The sequence below is a fragment of the Dendrobates tinctorius genome, unplaced genomic scaffold (genome assembly GCF_039654945.1).
Source record: "Dendrobates tinctorius isolate UK_male_01 unplaced genomic scaffold, ASM3965494v1 ptg000152l, whole genome shotgun sequence".
Taxonomy (NCBI): domain Eukaryota; kingdom Metazoa; phylum Chordata; class Amphibia; order Anura; family Dendrobatidae; genus Dendrobates; species Dendrobates tinctorius.
In genome coordinates, this window is record NW_027361819.1 from 1,636,597 (window position 1) to 1,657,402 (window position 20,806).

The window sequence follows — 20,806 nt, forward strand, 5'->3', positions numbered from 1 at the left end:
TGCTTTAAAATGCACAAATCTTTCAGCGTGTACCTTACGGATAGAATTACAGAGAATTTTGAGCACAGCTCACACTCAGCAGAGATAAGAGCGAAGGGAGAAGAAAAACTACGCAGCTCCATCCTTCCCCCCTCCCGTCAGAATGCAGCGTCGTCCTTCACAGAATTCTGTAGTTCTTTAGACTTATCAAAATCAATTTCTACAAAGAAACTCAAAATCACGGGATTTCACTGTAAGGGCAGATAACTGTATAATGAGATTAACCATGCCTTGCCCTTTTTCTGGCCAAATGCATTCAGGAAACTTTACAATGTAATGCCACATATAACACGAACTATATCATTACTCAATTCATTCAGTCTCAGATGTAGATTTGAAATATCTATAACGCATCTGTCCGGGATTCCACCACAACTAGAAAGGTCACAAATCTCTTGACACAAAAACGATGTGTGATGATTCATTCATACGTGCTCATTCACTGATTTTTTTTTTTTTTTTTACTCAATTACTCATCTCTCATCTTATTCAGAGGTTCTCATAGACATATATACAAGGATTCACACAGCCTGCCTATCTTGCACTTTGGATTTGATTAATACTTTTTCCAGGTTCTTTGCTGCACTACTTCCATATCTATCCTCAATTATATCACATAACCGATTTCCTTCTTCAGGTATCTTTCCCTGACTGTTCCCCATCTTATCTTTTATTCTTATCCTGTCTCTCTTGTTGTCTTCCTGTTAGTCCCCTGCCTTAGGTGGTGTATTGGGTAAGCTCAAGACTAGGCTCTACTATACCTCGTTACCTTCTTCCTAAGGTGCTAACAGGCTAAATGGAGTGTCTGTTCCTCGGTGTACTACGTGTTTCGTGTACTTATATGCTATGTAGCATCCGAACAGAAATACTCCCACAACACACAGGATTGTAAATAAAGTGTCCATCTTCTGGGGTTCTTCAGTCATATCCTGTCACAGGCTCATTTCACGGTCCTGTGCTCATTCGGTCACACTCTTATCTGTCACAAGGTTTATTCGTAAAGGGTGTTGATTTAAGCTTAGGCGGTGACCTCCCCGAAAGGACGCTGTCACATGACCCAGTTAGGCAATATCACCACTCTTTGAACGAATACCTACTGTGCAGCTTATTTGTCTACTTTTCACAGTCCTTCAAATCAAGGCAGTCACTCAACAACCTCCTCTATTCCTAGTGCGGAATCGTCTATTGTGAAAAACTTGTCCGTCCGGGCTGCGCAGTATGAACTGTTCACCCAGCCTTATATTCCGTAATGTCAGACCTCTCCCATTTTGATTTGCATCAGCTCTTTTTCTAAAAATAGCTGTGCACACACAGAACCTACAGTAACCTCTCATTCGAGCAGAAATTACATATGCGTGTCACACCCGATTTCCTCAGAGTTCTTATATGGACCTGATTTTACGGCCCCCTCCTCTACTAGATTCCCCTTTATACGGACCTTAGTTATAATGATAGATTATGAAGAGCAGAGAAGAGAAAAATTGATCTCTTACCTGGCCAGGTGTTTAGGTCTGCTGTTCACAATTTCATCAGTAACTGGAGTGGTCTGTAGATCGGGTAGTCTTGGAGAGGTGCCTATATCAGGTCCCTGTTTCGGGCGCCAGGAAACTGTCGGGATCCCTCAGATTACTCTTTCATCTGAAGGACCGATGTTCTTGGGTGTGAAGCATCATATGTCTCTAATTAAATCAGCTCCGTGGAGAAGAACTACACAGACACCAGCTGTATGGTACAACTCAGGATGCCTCCAAGACGCCTCTGGCTTATCAGTTAGGCTTCCGTCTTTTATAGTAAAGAATTTAAACATTTTACAGACATGCGCAGTACAAATGATTTTACAACTTGTTTTCGACAAAGAAAGTCATTTAGGCGAAAAAGCAGAGGTATTTGACCTTGGTTCACAAGGGAGATGTCTGAGACATCTCCTCGAAGAACAGATAAGGTTTTAAACAAGAGAATGCAACATAGACAGAACTCAATTTAACTCCTTCAGTTCCTATCATAATAAATAACCATAAAAAACCATAACATTGAAACCAATAACCAGTTATCACATAAATATAAAAGACCCAAGGGCTGGGCGATGTTCCCACAGGCCGCGCTCCGACGAGACGTGGCCCTCAGGACCCCACAGCCCCTTTCATCATGGCCTGAAAATCTAAATGAGAGATATCTAGAGCGGTGCCGGACAGACGTCCCCGATCTCTTCTGTGTGACCCCGGAGTGAGAAAACCATCAACCAGAACCATACAGCTTTCTAATGCTTTGTTATTCCTTTTCCTTATTTTTTCCATGAATAAAAACCCTTTTTTGACCAAATTATTCTGGGGATTTTATTCGGAAAAGACGAAACAAGTAAAAGGAAAAACTCCACTTTAATGAGCTTTTTATAGTGTAGAAAAGCTTTGATTCTGCCGTTTTTTACCTGCATTTTTTTAGTCTCCACATAGAAGACAAGAGAGAAAAAAAAAAAGCACCAAAACCGCACAGTGCAGCCGCGTCTTTAGACCACAGGGGGCGCCGCTCTCATGAAATCACACTCACTTTGCTGGAACTGCAGAATTTCCGTGCAAAAAAAGCAAAAACGCATCAAATATGGGAGAAAACGCATAAAAGAAACTCTGCAAACACGCAGTAATCAGAGGAGATTGTTATTGCGCTGTGTGGTGCAGACACCTGCCGAAAAAAACGCGGCATTTACGCTACGGTGTGAACACGGCCTCAGCATTACACTTTTATTACATTTTTAATGGTTTTTGTAGAGCAAAAATATCAATCGCAGCATATGTTTTACACCATTTACCGATTTCTGTGAATAATCTGATCGCTGTGTTGTGCTAGTCGTTACAGGGACACCATATATATCCATGTTATTGACCGATTCGTTATGTTTATTATTTAAAAAAAAAAATGCTAATTAATACTGACATTATTGTAATTGTTTTTCATTTTTTTTAGTAATTTTATAGGAAGAAAACAAATCTCTTTTATTCTCCGTCTAGAATACAGAGACATAGAGAGACACTGCTATGTCCAGATGTATCTCTATGTAATCAGCCTGCAGAGTCTGAGCCTGCAATACAGATCACGTATAAAAACAATTATCCCAGGGACATCACCAGAGCCTGTGGTGCAGTAGCTTTAGCTGTTGCCGGTAATGTTGAAGGTTGTGTATTTGAGACCTTGGAAGACTCACAAAAATAGAATTAATTTTTATAACTGCTTTTTATTATTTTTTTGTAGTTTTATTAAACAAAAAAAATCTGACTTTTTCTTCCCCTCTGTATAGAAATACAAATACAGTGCTGTATATAATGTACATGTATAATCTGCTTCTAGGGTCACTTCCTGCAATATATTCTCCTGAATGTATCATCATTGGTTTTGGCTCCTAGCTAGAGCTGCTGCTTGAGAACATGGAGATTTGAGTTGGAGTCCCGGGGAGACCCGATCACAGGAAAGGAGAACAAGTGTTAGGCCGGGGTCACACTTGCGAGAAACTCGCACAAGTCTCGCGTCTCAATCGCCGGCAATCGGACCGGAGCACTCAACTACATGCAGCCGCACACTCCAGTCCTGAGTGCCGGGTATTGAGACTCGTGTGTATTTCTCGCAAGTGTGACCCCGGCCTTAATGTTATAATTTAATTTACGTCAGTGCAGTGAGATTATACCCCCCATCCCGATGAGGAGGAGCTACATAGCAACTAGAAGAATGGAGAGAGGGTGAGTAATAGAAGCGGGGACAAAAGCCCAGACATGGTGGGACTAAGCGCCCAGATCGTGACAGTCCCGCTGAATCCGGTACGGTTGGGAGCTATGTTGTTGCGCATTACAAACACCCAGGGTCGGTATTTCTCATTTGTGTCTCTTCTATTCAGCATTGAACGTTCCCGTAGCAGTTTTGCACCTTTGTCTCATTATTGGGCCATGTTCAGTATTTGGTCAGTATTTTACATCAGTATTTGTAGCCACAATCAGGAATAGAAAAGTCTAATAGAAACTCGTCACCACTTCTGGATTTATCACCCACTCCTGGTTTTGGCCACAAATACTGATGTAAAATACTGACCGTGTGAACGAGGCCTTAGGGTGAACATAAATTGGTTGTAAGTGAAGGTAATAAATGTTTTGATTCCGGTATTTCTATCACCATAGCAAGTTATAAAGGGGCAGCAGCCGATTATTGTGAAGTAACAGATAAAACCTAAGATGGAAACAACATGAACATATCCGCTGCTATAAGTAAGTAAAAAGCAATAATGCAAATAAATAACATGGGGGGCTCGGTAATCAGTGTTATTGATGACACCAGCGACAAGGTGCAACCAGTCGGGACGGTCCTAACTTCTAGTATTAACACCTTACATGTGAGCACTACGTATAATGGCGTTACGCATAATGGCCAGTGTGAACATGCACCTACATGTTGCCTCTATGCCAACTTATACTCCAGCTCATTTCTTTTGGTTTTTATAGTGAAGAAACATACTAACTCCACTGATAGAGAACTTAAAGGGGTTGTCCAGAATTGGGCCACATTCACATGATGAGATTTAGATTTTGGGGATAGGTTTAGCGTTGGGGCGATGGTTAGTTTTTTTCCACAAATAAATGCAAGTCATATCGAAGAAATTTTCCCACTATCATGACGTACAATATGTCACAATAAAACTCAGAGTCACCGGGATCTGTTGAAGCGTTCCAGAGTTATTACCTCATAAAGGGACAGTGGTCAGAATTGCAAAAATTGGCCCGGTCATTAAGGTCAAAATTGGTTCTAAGGGGTTAAAGGGATCCTGTCACCCCCCCAGGGCGTTTTTAAATGAAGAGCCACCTTCAGCAGCACTAAGGCCGCATTCTGTGAAGGTGGCTCTTATGTTTCTGATCCCTAGTAATGCCGAAATATAGACTTTTATAAATTCCCCACCATACCTCTTGTGTGTCCGGGAGGTTTGTTTTCTCCCCCGGTGTCCAGCGTCTTAGAGCCGTCCATCATCCCCCTCTTGCGTTGTTGCGCCGCCTCCTCAGCGGTAGTGGAAATGTGAGAAGTCATATATGTCTTTCTTGTAATCTCTGCAGCTGAGTCCTGGCTGGAGAAGTTGTCATGTTGGTCTGGGCCAGATGGAAAAGACGGTAAAAGTGAATGTTTCCTTTAGAAAGAACGTCAGCTGTAAGTCACCATCTATAACTGTACTGTAATCTGCTATATGTTCTGCAGAAGTGGTATCTACCGCACCATGTGGCGGTAATAAGTGTTTTTTCTTTTTATAGAGATTAATTTTCAGTAATGCCATGATTAACGGCTGAGGTTCCCTTATGCCTAGGGCCGGCATTAGGAGTAGCCAGACCAGACAGCTGCCTAGGGCCCCCACTCCTCTAGGGGCCCTAGCCAGTGACCGCTATGGGACCCGTGAGTAAGAGGGGCCCGGTGCTGCCCCCTTCCCCCGCATTCAACTTATCAGCATAATAGATGCTGATACTGTTGAAAGCAGTGATGGAGGAGAGAGCATCACATGACACTCCTCCCATAACTCCACCTCTGCCTCAGTGTGTGCCAGCAGGGGAGCTGAGACGCTCTGCAGAGTGTAGAAGCCATGCAGGGGGAAACGAGTATACTGTCTGTGTGAATGCATTCTAGTTTGTGTGTGTCTGCTGCACTATACTGTGTGTAGGAGCTGCATTATACTGTGTGTGGGGCTGCATTAAACTCTGAGGGGACTGCATTATACTCTGAAGGCGCTGCATTTTACTGTGTGTGTGGGGCTGCACTATAATGTGTGTCTGTTTGTGGGGGAGCTGAATTATACTGTGTGTGTTTGTGGGGGGGCTGAATTATATTGTGTGTAGGGTGGCTGCATTATACTTACTTTGTGGGGCTACTTTATACTTTGAGGGGGATGCCTTATACTGTGTGTAGAGCTGCACTATATTCTGGGGGGCTGCATTATACAGTGCGTGGGGGGCTGCATCAAACTGTGTTTGTAGGGGTGCATTATACTATGTGTGTAGGGGGGGTGCATTAAACTCTGTGGGGGCTGTAATGTAAGCAGGAACATGGGATGCAGTGACGGGCAGGAGGCAAAGCAAGGGTTAACAGGTATATTATCAGGGAATACTCCATGCAGGGAGGCAATGGATTAAACGGTAAAAACAGTACAGTTAGCAACGGATATGGTGAGGTGAAGAAATAACGGTTCAAATACTGGCAGTTTTGATGAGTCAATGATTCCTAAGTCCATGAAATGGATAGCACTGACAACAGCTGGTGCGGTATCTTTTCCAGAAAGGTCCTGTGGGCATCATTGCCCCGTCTTCTGGTGGCAGCGGTCGGTCTCCGGTACCTTCCGCTGAGCCCTAGTCCATATACTGATGTGGCCGGAGGAGTGTTGGCCACGGCACTGTCTGAGCCCGATGTGTCCCCTGCACAACTCTTCTCACAGTCTCTGTCAGCGGTGGCGGTCGTGGTGCTTGGGTGTGGGCCTACGCTGTACGGATGCTCTGGGACTGAAGCACTCACTGGTCCCTGCTGTAGTGTCTGACAAGGGTACGTGCCACAGTCCTGTACGAGCCCAACGTGGCTCGGCATATATTTACTGGCACAGTCAGAGTGCAAGTGTCTGTCCTGTCCCCGGTCACTCTTATGGGGCACGTGTGTTGTACTCATGGACATGGAACATTCTCTGCTTTGCTTTCTGGTAGTCACTGGCACACTGCACCTCTCTCTGTAGTCACCAGGCACACACTGCATGTTCCTCTCCCTCTCTGGTCTGCTGCTCATGCTGGACACACAGATCCCTGTCCTTCAGGTCTGCTGCAGCAAGCCTGGCCCTTCTCTGTGCTGCGGCCCCTCTGCAGGTGGTGGGGCCTGTCACAGCGCTGGTACTCTCTGGAGGGATGGGACATGACGCTCCTCTTTCTGTGTGCTGCCCCAGTTTCGCACCAAAACTCCCCTGCTTTGTGCGCTTTTCCTCACTCTCTCTTCGCCTCCCCAGGTCAGCAGAAAGGTCCGCCTCTCTCGGCCTTCACCCAGGCAACAGGGGAAGGTCCGGCACACTAAGGCTTCCCCCCCGGAAACTGGGGATGCAGCCTCAACATTTCTGGACCCGGCATGCAGGTACCCGCGGTCCGGTCGTCCCCCTTACAGTATTATACTCTGAGGGGGCTGCATTGTACTCTCAAGGGGCTGCATTACACTCTATGAGGGGACTACATTATACTCTGAGGGAGCTGCAGTATAATCTGCGGGAGGCTGCATTATACTCTGTGAGGGGGGCTGCATTATACTCTGTGAGGGGTCTGCGATATACTATATGTACTATATGGGACCTGCATTATACTGTTTCGAGGACTATCTGTACCCATCATTCTTCCTCACCGGTGTAAAGAGGCAGGGAAACAAGTGTCGAATGACTTAAATATTGTCGATCACACTCATTTAGCGGCCTGAACTCAGCGCATGTAAATACAGCATAAATATTTCTTTGTGATAGTGCACGATGTGAGCATTTGGGGCCCCACTTTAAACTTTTGCCCAGAGCCCTACTTTGTCTAAAAGCGGCCCTACCTATGCCAACAATTAGGGTGCCCCACCATCGTTTTAATCAGGGTTATTTAGAGGCCCAGTCAGATGTTTTGCCCTCCCTGAGCTAAACCCCTAGCCATGCCTTTGCTCAGAAGAGAACACTTTTCTGCACACCTAAAAAGACAGACACTGCCAGATCACAGGCCAGACGGCATCCACAGTGCCTCCTTCTGCCTCATTATAGGGAATCTTCCGCCAGGGGTTCTCACTGAATCATGTATTTTCATAGATTTACATGGAAACCCCGGTGTAAGTGCTCAATGCAGAGCGCAGGATAAATGTGCACCGAGCCTTACTGAGATCTTTAGGAGGCAGAATGAAAAAATCAACAGCAGGTGAAGAGTTGGTTTTATTTATTTTAATGCCATTCCTTGCGCAGTATAAGTGATTAGATAACTTTCTTCTTTGGGTCAGTATGATTACAGCAATACTAAATTTATATAGTTTTTTTATGTTTTGGTGCTTGTATACATTAAAAACAATTTTATATGAAAAATTTTTTGCATCGCTTTATTCTGAGAGCTATAGCTTTTTTATGTTTTAGCTAACAGCTATATGGCAGCTTGTTTTTTGAGGGACAAAACGATATTTTCAGCTATACCATTTCAATTTCCATTCGACTTTTTTATCGCGTTTTATTCCACTTTTAGTTCCGCAGTATGATGATAAAAAAGTGGCAAATAAACGATGCTTTATTTTTTTTTCGGTATTCATGGAAAGGATTAACCAGTAGGGCAGTTTTATAGGTTGGGTCGTTATGGACGTGGCAATACAAAAAATTTTTTTTGTATAAATATTGTATGTGCATTTATTGGTAGAAATTTTTTTTTTTTTTGGTTATTTTGTGATTTTGTTTTTTCAAATATTTTTACAATTATTTTTACTTGGTTCCTCTATAGGACTTTTTTTTACTCTGATCACTGGTATAGCACACTGCAATGCATTATACCCGTGAAAGCTGCACAGAGAGAAGCCACTTGGACCATGCTCCTAACATGGCCTAACAGGCTTGGTATAGCTGGCTGAACTTGAGGTCGTGGCAACGATTGGGCCCTGGTGATGACATCATGGGGACGCCGGTCAAAAGGAAGAGGGAGTCACCTTCCTTTCCCAGCCATCTAAGTGCGGGCAATGCTCCTGGCAATGACAGCCAGGTTCCGCTTTAACTTAAAGAAGTTGTCCTTTACTTGGACAACACTTTTCATCCCCCACGCTTGGCCCCGATAAAATAAAGCCTACACTCCCCTCTCGTGCCGGCGCTGTTCCCATGTTGTCAGCACTCGTTCTCCCCGAAACTCTCATGCTGTTGTTGTGACACGTGACCCAGGCACCCAATCCACGCTGGCGTTACTGTCCTCGCCTCCTGTCGAATTGAACATGAAGAAGTCAGAGATCAGCTACAGCCCGGACTTCATCATGCTCAATTTGCCCGAAGGCAGAGACAGTGATGCCTGCGCTGATTGGGCACCAAGCTAACTTGTCACAAGACCACTCGATAGTCCCAGGACCATGAGTGCCGACACCACTGGAAATGCATCGGCATGGTAGGTGAGTATAGGCTTTTTTATTTTATCGGGGCCAAATATTTTCTTCAGTAAAGTGTTGTCCTTGTAGTGGACAACCCCTTTAAGTTGAGCTCCTGGTGGCAACCACGGGGGGCACATCTCCTGTGTCTCCGCACAACTGCCATGACATCAAAAGGCGTGAAGGGGATAACTGCCCAAACTCCTGCCTGCTGTGGGTCTGTGCAATTTTGGTGCATTTTTTTTTTTGACTAGCCTTAAAAAAACATGAAACATACAGGGAAAAACTGTAATTGAAAGATTTACACCTGTTCTGTGCTTTGGAGTTGCTACTTGTTTTGGAACAGAAATACTGATAAAATTCTGATTAAAAATACTAATGTGTGACTGAGGTCTAATATGATCAGGTGGAGTCACTACAACTCCTAATCCCACACCAGATCCTCATGGCTGATCAGTAAGGGGATGTGCAGATGATCAGTAATCGGCAGCGCTTTGGACGCAGCTCATGTCCGCTGCCGGCTATAGAACGCAGGTGAATCCCCATGTGATCATAGAATCATAGAATCGTAGAATTGGAAGGGACCTCCTGGGCCATCTGGTCCAACCCCCTGCTCAAAGCAGGATTCGCTAAATCATCCCAGTTAGATGTCTGTCCAGCCTCTGTTTGAAGACTTCCATTGAAGGAGAACTCACCACTTCTCGTGGCAGCCTGTTCCACTCATTGATCACTCTAACTGTCAAAAAGTTTTTTCTAATATCTAATCTGTGTCTCCTCCCATTCAGCTTCATCCCATTGCTTCTAGTCTTTCCTTGTGCAAATGAGAATAAAGTTGATCCTTCTACAATGTGACAGCCCTTTAGATATTTGTAGACAGCTATTAAGTCTCCTCTCAGTCTTCTCTTTTGCAAACTAAACATTCCCAAATCCTGCAACCTTTCCTCATAAGACAGGGTTTGCAGACCGGTCACCATTCTGGTCGCTCTTTTCTGAACTTGCTCCAGTTTGTTGATGTCTTTTTTCAAATGTGGTGCCCAAAATTGGACACAATATTCCAGATGAGGTCTGACCAAAGAGGAGTAGAGGGAAATAATTACTTCACGTGATCTAGACTGTATGCTTCTGTTAATACATCCTAGAATTGCATTTGCCTTTTTTGCTGCTGCATCACACTGTTGACTCATATTCAGTCTGTGATCTATTAGTATACCCAAGTCTTTTTCACATGTGCTGTCACTTAGCCCTATTCCTCCCATTCTATATATGCTTTTTTCATTTTTATTGCCCAGATGTAGTACTTTGCATTTCTCCCTGTTAAAAACCATTCTGTTAGTTGCTGCCCACTTCTCCAGTTTATTTAAATCTTTTTGAATCCTCTCTCTCTCTTCTCTAGTATTAGCTATCCCTCCTAGCTTTGTGTCATCAGCAAATTTAATCAGTTTACACTCAATTCCTTCATCTAAATCGTTGATAAAGATGTTGAACAATACAGGGCCCAGGACAGAGCCCTGTGGTACCCCACTTGAGACATTCTTCCAACTGGATGTGCAGCCATTTACGACCACTCTTTGGGTCCGATCACTAAGCCAGTTATGAATCCACCTAACAGTTGCCTTGTCCATTCCATACTTAGTCATTTTTTCAATAAGGATTGTATGAGAGACTTTGTCAAATGCTTTGCTGAAGTCAAGATATACTATATCTACAGCATTTCCTTGATCCACCCAATCAGTGATACCGTCATAGAAGGAAATTAAGTTAGTCTGACATGACTTATTAGTTACAAACCCATGCTGACTCTGTTTAATCACTTCATTCTTATTCAGGTATTGACATACATGTTGTTTAATAATTTGTTCAAAGATCTTTCCTGGTATAGAAGTCAGACTCACCGGCCTATAGTTGCCTGGGTCCACCTTCTTCCCCTTTTTGAAGATAGGAACAACATTTGCTCTTCTCCAGTCTTCTGGCACTTCTCCTGTTCTCCAAGAATTTTCAAAGATTATGGGGAGGGGTTCAAAAATTTCTTCTGCTATCTCCTTCAGTACTCTGGGGTGTAATTCATCTGGACCTGGAGACTTGAATACATTTAGGTTAGCTAAGTGTTTCCTCACTATCATTCTGTTTATAGATATCCTGGATTCTTCTATTCCCTTAATAGGATAGTGAATAACAGTTGATGTTACATTTCCTTTCTGAGAGAAAACAGATGCAAAATAGGAATTTAAAAGTTCAGCCTTCTCAACATCCTGTCTTACCATTTCATCATTTTCATCCTGTAAAAATCCTATAGCATCTTTGACTTTTCTTTTACTTTTGACATATCCCCAAAATCCTTTATTATTGCTTTTGACATCTCTTGCAAGCCTCAATTCATTTTCAGCTTTAGATAATCTGATTTGTGCCTTGCAGGTTCTGCAGACAGCATTATATTCTTCTTTAGATATGCCTCCTTCTTTCCATTTTATAAACATTTTTTGCTTCCTTTTTAGCATGTGCTTAAGTTCTGTGTTCATCCATCCTGGTTTCCTTAAATGCTTCCTATTCTTCCCTCTTCGGAATTGTTAACAACTGTGCTTTGAGAATTTCATTTTTCAAGATTTCCCATCCTTCCTGGACATTTTTGTCTTTAAGGATATCCAGCCATTGGATCCCTCCAATTCTCTTTCTGAATCCCTTAAAATCTGCCTTTCTGAAATCTAACCTTGACGTCTGAGTCTTCACAGGTCTTCCGCCTCTAGTTATCCAAAATTCTAAAATAGCATGGTCGCTACCTCCTAGGGTCCCAGCCACTTTTACCTCCTCAACCATTTCCTCCCTGTTTATAAGGATTAGATCCAAGGTAGCAGTTCCCCTTGTTTTCTCCTTTACCTTTTGGAAGATAAAGTTGTCAGCAAGAGAGGATAAGAATTTCCTTGACCTGTTAGTTTTGCCTGAGAGAGATTCCCAACAAATGTCTGGATAGTTGAAATCTCCCATGACAACTATGTCATATTTTTTGGAGAACTTGGCCATTTGATGCATAAAGAGTTCATCCATATCTTCAGCTTGCACAGGCGGCCTGTAGTAAATGCCTACAATGGTGTCCTTTCCATTGTTCTGTCCTTGTATTCTTACCCAAACAGTTTCCACAGAACTCCCAGTCTCTGAAGCTTCAATCTCTGTGCAGATATACGCATTTCTAACATACAATGCGACACCCCCTCCTCGTTTATCAAGTCTGTTTCTTGCAAATAAGTTGTATCCTTCTAGTCTTGTATTCCAATCATGTGTATTGTCCCACCAAGTTTCAGTGATTCCAATGACATCATATTTCTTTTCCTGTGTTAGTAGTTCCAATTCTCCTTGTTTGTTGCCCATGCTTTGTGCATTAGTATAGAAACATTTTAGTTTGTGATTGGTTTCTCTTTCTCCAATATTTTTTTTTATTAGATTCTTTCGTCTTTGTTCTTCCTTTCCACTTCTAATAGCAGAGTTCTCAGTAGCATTTGTCAGGTGTATGGCTTTTTCTGGTCTTTTGCTTCCCTTCCCATGTTGTTCTAGTTTAAAGCTCTCCTTACAAGTGTAGCAAGGCGACTTCCAAATACATGCTTTCCAGTCTTCGTAAGGTGCACCCCATCTCTAGCAAGTAGTCCATCGTATAAGTAGTTCACTCCGTGATCCAGAAATCCAAATCGTTGCTGACGGCACCATCGACGTAGCCAGTTGTTCACCTGCAGAATCTTATTCCACCTCCTTGTTCCATGGCCATCCACTGGGAGGATGGAAGAGAAGACCACCTGCGCTCCCAGTTCTTTCACTTTCTTGCCTAAGTCTTCAAAGTCTCTGCAGATGGTTTCCAGGTCGTTTCTTACGGTGTCATTTGTGATCACTGAATGTGAGGAATCACCGCATCCAATACATTGTACAGGTGAAATTTATCTTGCGGAAGCTCGCGTCTCTGCAAAATAGACTTACTGTGGTCTGGAAAGACACACCGCATGTCCGTCTCCGCAGGTAGCCACAGGTATCGGTGCACGCTTAGCGGGTATAGGATTTCTTGAAATCCCATCCACTATGCTGTAACATCTGGACGATGTGGATGTACGCAGTGTCTAACCCGCAGCGTTTACTGACCGTGTGCCCCTACCCTAAGTGCTTTCTTCCTAAATATGGATCAGCATTCAGCAGTGATCACAACCAAGGAGCTGTAGGGGTTAATGATCCTGCACAGACTCTCCGCCTTCCTACTGAGAGGAAACTCTTTCACTTTCAGTTCCTGCTCTTCCCACTACAATGGTGTCTGCGGAGCTGAGGAATGAGCTGAACTGCTCCATCTGCCTGAGCCTCTATACAGATCCCGTATCCCTGAGATGTGGACACAACTTCTGCCGCTCGTGTATTGTGAGTGTGCTGGATGCCCAGGAGGCGGCTGGAGGGTATTCCTGTCCTGACTGCAGAGCAGAATATCCGGAGCGTCCGGCCCCGGAGAAGAACCGAAAGCTGGAGAACATAGTGGAGCGTTTCTCATCTACTCAGCCTGATATGGAGGAGACCAGGATCTTCTGTGCTTACTGTACAAAGTCTCCTGTACTGGCTGTAAGGACATGTCTACAGTGTGAGACCTCTCTATGTGACGACCACCTGACAGCTCACAACAAGACAATGGATCATATATTAATAGATCCTACATGATCTTTTGGCAGCAAAAAATGTTCCCATCACAAGAAGGTTCTGGAATATTACTGCCCGCAGGACGCGCAGGTTGGTGAACACCGAGGACACCAGGTGGAACTTCTAGATGAGGCTTCTGAGAAGAAGAAAAAGGAACTGAGGAGATATCTGGATGAACTAAACCCACAAAAAGTAGAAATTCAGACAAGAGTCCAGAATCTGCAAGATCATAAAGAAAATATCCAGGAGAAAGCCTCCGATAAGAGGAAGAACATCAGTAAGATATTTATGGACATTAAGGAGCAACTGGAAATGGCAGAAAAGAAAGCGCTGAGCGAGGTCTCCAGGCAGGAGGAGAAGATTATGTCCCAGATATCTGATCTGATCAAGAAACTGGAAATACAGGAGGACGAGCTGTCCAGGAAGATGCGTCACGTGGAGGAGATGTGTGGTGTCACCGACCCAATAAGACTCTTACAAGAAAGTGACATTACAGTATGTAGTCATGGAGGTGATGAGGACATAGGAGGAGATGGTGGAGAGGTCAGTTCTGAGGAGGATCTGGATGAGGTTCTGATCTCACTGACCTTACACCGATCTATGAGTGATATTGTCACCACTGTAACATCAGAGCTCGGGGTCCATGTCCCAGACATATTGCTGGATGTGGACACTGCTTACGAATGTATGAAGGTATCAGAAGATCTGAAAACAGCAACAATATCAGAAGAAAAACAGGAAATGCCAGAATCACCAGAGAGATTTGTGGATTACTCCCAGGTGTTAAGCAGATGTGGCCTCTCCTCAGGACGACATTACTGGGAGGTAGAGTGGGACCAGATGGGAGACTGTGCCATCGGATTGTCCTATCCCAGTATAGAAAAGGATGGCGATAAGTCTGCTATTGATTCTAATGATAAATCCTGGTGTTTGGATGTGAATAATGAAGAATATAATGTATGGCACAACTCAGTTGTATTAACCATCAGTGTAAAGCCAACATGTCCAACACTTGGGGTCTTCTTAGACTATGAGGCCGGGCGTCTGTCCTTCTATGAGCTGTGTGACCCCATCAGACACTTACACACCTTCACCGCCTCCTTCACTGAACCCCTACATGTTATCATCTATGTGAGTGATGGAGCCTCTGTTACAATAAGAAGCTGAGGCCGATGTCGTCCTCGTCACATTATAATGACATTATTCCTTGTCACATGGACACATCTGTATATAGTGAGTTATCAGCGGGACCCTCTAATAATACAATGTATATGGCGGAGTCATGGGGGGATTGTTCCTATTGTTTTTTCCTCTTCCCTGTAGAAGAGGAAGAATCAATGATTGAGCAGAATGTAAAACTGAATCACTGAATTGTTGTGACACTGATAATTGTTCAGTAAAGGGTTAATCCTGGTATATAGCTGGGATATGTCAGCACTCTCTTACTCCTGGGACCCCAACCGATCCTAAGGCTGAGTGCAGACGGACTTTTTGGCCCTGCGGATTTTTCCGTGCAGAATGGAAGAAATCCGCAGGTCAAATGACCCGCATTTTTCCTACGGATTTCTTCCATTTTTCATGCCGTTTTCTTGTGGTTTTTGTGCCGTAACATGCTGTGGATTTTGTACCACGGAAAAATCCGCAGCGTCTGCACAATGTTTTTTTTTTTTTTTTCCATTGATTTTAAGGCTACTGTACATCACAATGCAGATATGCAACGTTTCTAAGCGGTAAAATCCGCTGCGGAACCGCTTCAAATCTGCATGGTGTGCACACAGCCTTCGACTAAAGGGGCTGCAGCATTAATTCAGCCTCCTGCACATCGGAGCTCTGGACTCCCCCGATGCAGGAGCTGCAGTACGGCCGCAGTGGATGGGGGGCACATCGGGGGTCCGGAGCTCCACACTAAATCAGCACTGTGGCTCCTCCATTCTCGGGGTCTGTGGGGTCCGCACCAGTCAGACACTGATGGTATACTCTAGCTATATACCACCATGTGAAATGTCCTGTAATCTCCCGATGTCTCCAGCAGTGTTACAGGACCCCGGTGACGTCTGATCTGTGTGATCTGATCGCCCGGACTGTGGAGGATGATGGGAGTTGTGGTCTCCGTTGTGTATTTTTTATTAGATCTTCTCAGAATTATATGAAATTAAATAAAGATTTCCTTTAATCCCACCAGAAACATCTCATATATAGGAGGAGGTGTGATCAGTAATCAGGGGACGAGGGCAGGGACCCCAGTGATCCTGAGATCGGGGGTCCTGTGTGCGCTCAGCCGCTTCTCTATCCCCCTGTATCTCTGTAGTCACTAAGGCGCCGTACACACAGCAGAGCCGGATACACGGAGGCCGCACAGGCTCTGGTGGGGTCCTATGTGCAGAGATCCCCCATAGATGCAATGTGTGCTATATCCAGACTGCAGACAGATCATCATGGCGCCGCGGGCTCTGAGCTTCACACTGGTTCTGTGTTCTGGTGGTTCTCTGTTGGGGGATGTTCACACCACTTCTTTTTCAGTCGGGTTTGGAGCCGGTTCACTTCTGAAAATTGCCTTAAAAAGTGCTGAGAAAATGCTGCGTAGAATGGACGTATTTCTGCTGTGTGAACACGACGCGCGTCACGTGCTCAGGAATTTCCGGCTCTTGGGTTGGGTGAGGGCTTATTGTTTTCCGCCTTGAGGTGACTTTTGAATTGATGCCATTTTGGGGCAGATTCGATGTTTTGATCGTCTGTTGCACATTATTGCGGAAACCAAACAATGTGTAATTCTGGGAATTTGATTTTTTTTTTTTCTCTCCTTACACTGTTTAATTCTTTAATCAGTCATGAAGGGGTTAAATGGCCTCTATCAGCGCAGAACAACTGTTCACACCAAGTCCGGGCGCTCGGGGCATCATGGCGGCCAATCATTTATAGTGAACCCTCCCACCTGCTTGTTTTCCCGCTATCTCCGCCCCTTCTACTTTGATTGACAGTTCTGACTTCATAGTGCTGAGAAGGACGGAGATAGATGGGAAGCTGCACGGAGCTGGCTGGCCGCCATGATGGAGCCTGGGCTTGGTGTGAACAGTCGTTCGGTGCTGACAGTCGCCCTTTAGTGTTACATTTACATGGTAATACGGTAACCAAGGTAACCAGGTGACTTCTCTAAGGTAACAGGGTGAATGGTAACCCATAGCAACCAGCACAGGGTAGTCTCGGAGAGCCCTGAAGAGAACCATGGTAGGTGGCATCACACCTGGTGTCAGGAGGAGGATGGCGGCTCATTTCCATCTCTTGCGATGAGGTTTTCTTCCATGTATCTGACAGATTCACAGACATTTCCTCATATCGATGGTGTAATTGTGTGTTCAGAGCTGATAAATGGCGCGGCCGGCTGTGTGTTATGTGCAGGAAGAGGCGGTTGTGACCCCTCACACAACAGCTGAGACGCCATTTCAGGAGCAGAATCCTGGTCGGCCATTTTGTAGCTGTGCTCGGTGTAACGGAGGCTTTATGGTCAGTGACAGAAATGATCTCTGAGGAGACAGTTTGTGTAGGACGGAGGCCGGCCGCCATATTACAGGGTTTCCAGAATTCTGTGTCACTAATCGCTTTATGTGAAGGCGCTGGAGACCCCGGCTGTACGGAGCGCGGGCAGCCATGCTGGATCTCCACAGGGAGATGAGCGCACCAGGGTGACACAGACGTCTGACATCGATGACCTATGTGAGGAAAGTTAGGGCCGCACACCCTTAGTGTTAATGTACAGGTGACCAATACACGGCGTGGCCACAACTTCCTGTCAGCGGAGCTGTGTGACGGCTGTGTCTGCTGGGACAAGCTGTGGTTTCCATTGGTGTCTTTCTGGGGTACATGGGACTGTGTCATCACCTTATATTAACCCTGTAGAGGCCAAAATAACAAAAAACAGCAATTTCCGCCCGTTTTTGTTGCAGATTTTTCTCCAGTCACGGTAACACAAATCCTACATACTAGATAAAGAAAAGACCTGATTGGGGTAAAAATCAGTCACTTGGATTATATTTAATAAATAACCATAAAAACCCATAACATCGACACCAATAACCAGTTATCACATAAATATAAAAGACCCAAGGGCTGGGCGATGTTCCCACAGGCCGCGCTCCGACGAGACGTGGCCCTCAGGACCCCACAGCCCCTTTCATCATGGCCTGAAAATCTAAATGAGAGATATCTAGAGCGATGCCGGACAGACGTCCCCGATCTCTTCTGTGTGACCCCGGAGTGAGAAAACCATCAACCAGAACCATACAGCTTTCTAATGCTTTGTTATTCCTTTTCCTTATTTTTTCCATGAATAAAAACCCTTTTTTGACCAAATTATTCTGGGGATTTTTCTCAGAAAAGGCGAAACAAGTAAAAGGAAAAACTCCACTTTAATGAGCTTTTTATAGTGTAGAAAAGCTTTGATTCGGCCGTTTTTTACCTGCATTTTTTTAGTCTCCACATAGAAGACGAGAGAAAAAAAAAAGCACCAAAACCGCACAGTGCAGCAGCGTCTTTAGACCACAGGGGGCGCCGCTCTCATGAAATCACACTCACTTTGCTGGAACTGCAGAATTTCCGTGCAAAAAAAGCAAAAACGCATCAAATATGGGAGAAAACGCATAAAAGAAACTCGGCAAACACGCAGTAATCAGAGGAGATTGTTATTGCGCTGTGTGGTGCAGACACCTGCAGAAAAAACGCGGCATTTACGCTACGGTGTGAACACGGCCTCAGCATTACACTTTTATTACATTTTTAATGGTTTTTATAGAGAAAAAATATCAATCGCAGCATATGTTTTACACCATTTACCGATTTCTGTGAATAATCTGATCGCTGTGTTGTGCTAGTCGTTACAGGGACACCATATATATCCATGTTATTGGCTGATTCCTGATGTCTATTATTTAAAAAAAATGATAATTAAAACTGACATTATTGTAATTGTTTTTCATTTGTTTTAGTAATTTTATAGGAAGAAAACAAATCTCTTTTATTCTCCGTCTACAGTACAGAGACATAGAGAGACACTGCTATGTCCAGATGTATCTCTATGTAATCAGCCTGTAGAGTCTGAGCCTGCAATACAGATCACGTATAAAAACAATTATCCCAGGGACATCACCAGAGCCTGTGGTGCAGTAGCTTTAGCTGTTGCCGGTAATGTTGAAGGTTGTGTATTTGAGACCTTGGAAGACTCACAAAAATAGAATTATTTTTTATAACTGCTTTTTATTATTTTTTTGTAGTTTTATTAAACAAAAAAAATCTGACTTTTTCTTCCCCTCTGTATAGAAATACAAATACAGTGCTGTATATAATGTACATGTATAATCTGCTTCTAGGGTCACTTCCTGCAGTATATTCTCTTGAATGTATCATCATTGGTTTTGGCTCCTAGCTAGAGCTGCTGCCTGAGAACATGGAGATTTGAGTTGGAGTCCCGGGGAGACCCGATCACAGGAAAGGAGAACAAGTGTTAGGCCGGGGTCACACTTGCGAGAAACTCGCACAAGTCTCACGTCTCAATCGCCGGCAATCGGACCGGAGCACTCAACTACATGCAGCCGCACACTCCAGTCCTGAGTGCCGGGTATTGAGACTCGTGTGTATTTCTCGCAAGTGTGACCCCGGCCTTAATGTTATAATTTAATTTACGTCAGTGCAGTGAGATTATACCCCCCATCCCGATGAGGAGGAGCTACATAGCAACTAGAAGAATGGAGAGAGGGTGAGTAATAGAAGCGGGGACAAAAGCCCAGACATGGTGGGACTAAGCGCCCAGATCGTGACAGTCCCGCTGAATCCGGTACGGTTGGGAGCTATGTTGTTGCGCATTACAAACACCCAGGGTCGGTATTTCTCATTTGTGTCTCTTCTATTCAGCATTGAACGTTCCCGTAGCAGTTTTGCACCTTTGTCTCATTATTGGGCCATGTTCAGTATTTGGTCAGTATTTTACATCAGTATTTGTAGCCACAATCAGGAATAGAAAAGTCTAATAGAAACTTGTCACCACTTCTGGATTTATCACCCACTCCTGGTTTTGGCCACAAATACTGATGTAAAATACTAACCGTGTGAACGAGGCCTTAGGGTGAACATAAATTGGTTGTAAGTGAAGGTAATGTTTTGATTCCGGTATTTCTATCACCATAGCAAGTTATAAAGGGGCAGCAGCCGATTATTGTGAAGTAACAGATAAAACCTAAGATGGAAACAACATGAACATATCCGCTGCTATAAGTAAGTAAAAAGCAATAATGCAAATAAATAACACGGGGGGCTCGGTAATCAGTGTTAATGATGACACCAGCGACAAGGTGCAACCAGTCGGGACGGTCCTAACTTCTAGTATTAACACCTTACATGTGAGCACTACGTATAATGGCGTTACGCATAATGGCCAGTGTGAACATGCACCTACATGTTGCCTCTATGCCAACTTATACTCCAGCTCATTTCTTTTGGTTTTTATAGTGAAGTAACATACTAACTCCACTGATAGAGAACTTAAAGGGGTTGTCCAGAATTGGGCCACATTCACATGATGAGATTTAGATTTTGGGGATAGGTTTAGCGTTGGGGCGATGGTTAGTTTTTTTCCACAAATAAATGCAAGTCATATCGAAGAAATTTTCCCTCTATCATGACGTACAATATGTCACAATAAAACTCAGAGTCACCGGGATCTGTTGAAGCGTTCCAGAGTTATTACCTCATAAAGGGACAGTGGTCAGAATTGCAAAAATTGGCCCGGTCATTAAGGTCAAAATTGGTTCTAAGGGGTTAAAGGGATCCTGTCACCCCCCCAGGGCGTTTTTAAATGAAGAGCCACCTTCAGCAGCACTAAGGCCGCATTCTGTGAAGGTGGCTCTTATGTTTCTGATCCCTAGTAATGCCGAAATATAGACTTTTTTAAATTCCCCACCATACCTCTTGTGTGTCCGGGAGGTATGTTTTCTCCCCCGGTGTCCAGCGTCTTAGAGCC

General features: G+C 44.2%; 1 pseudogene; it reads left to right on the forward strand.

Moving 5' to 3' along the window:
• The first annotated feature begins 13,030 nt into the window (after nt 1-13,030).
• On the forward strand, nt 13,031-15,170 carry LOC141050636 (tripartite motif-containing protein 75-like; annotated as a pseudogene).
• The last annotated feature ends 5,636 nt before the right edge of the window (nt 15,171-20,806 follow it).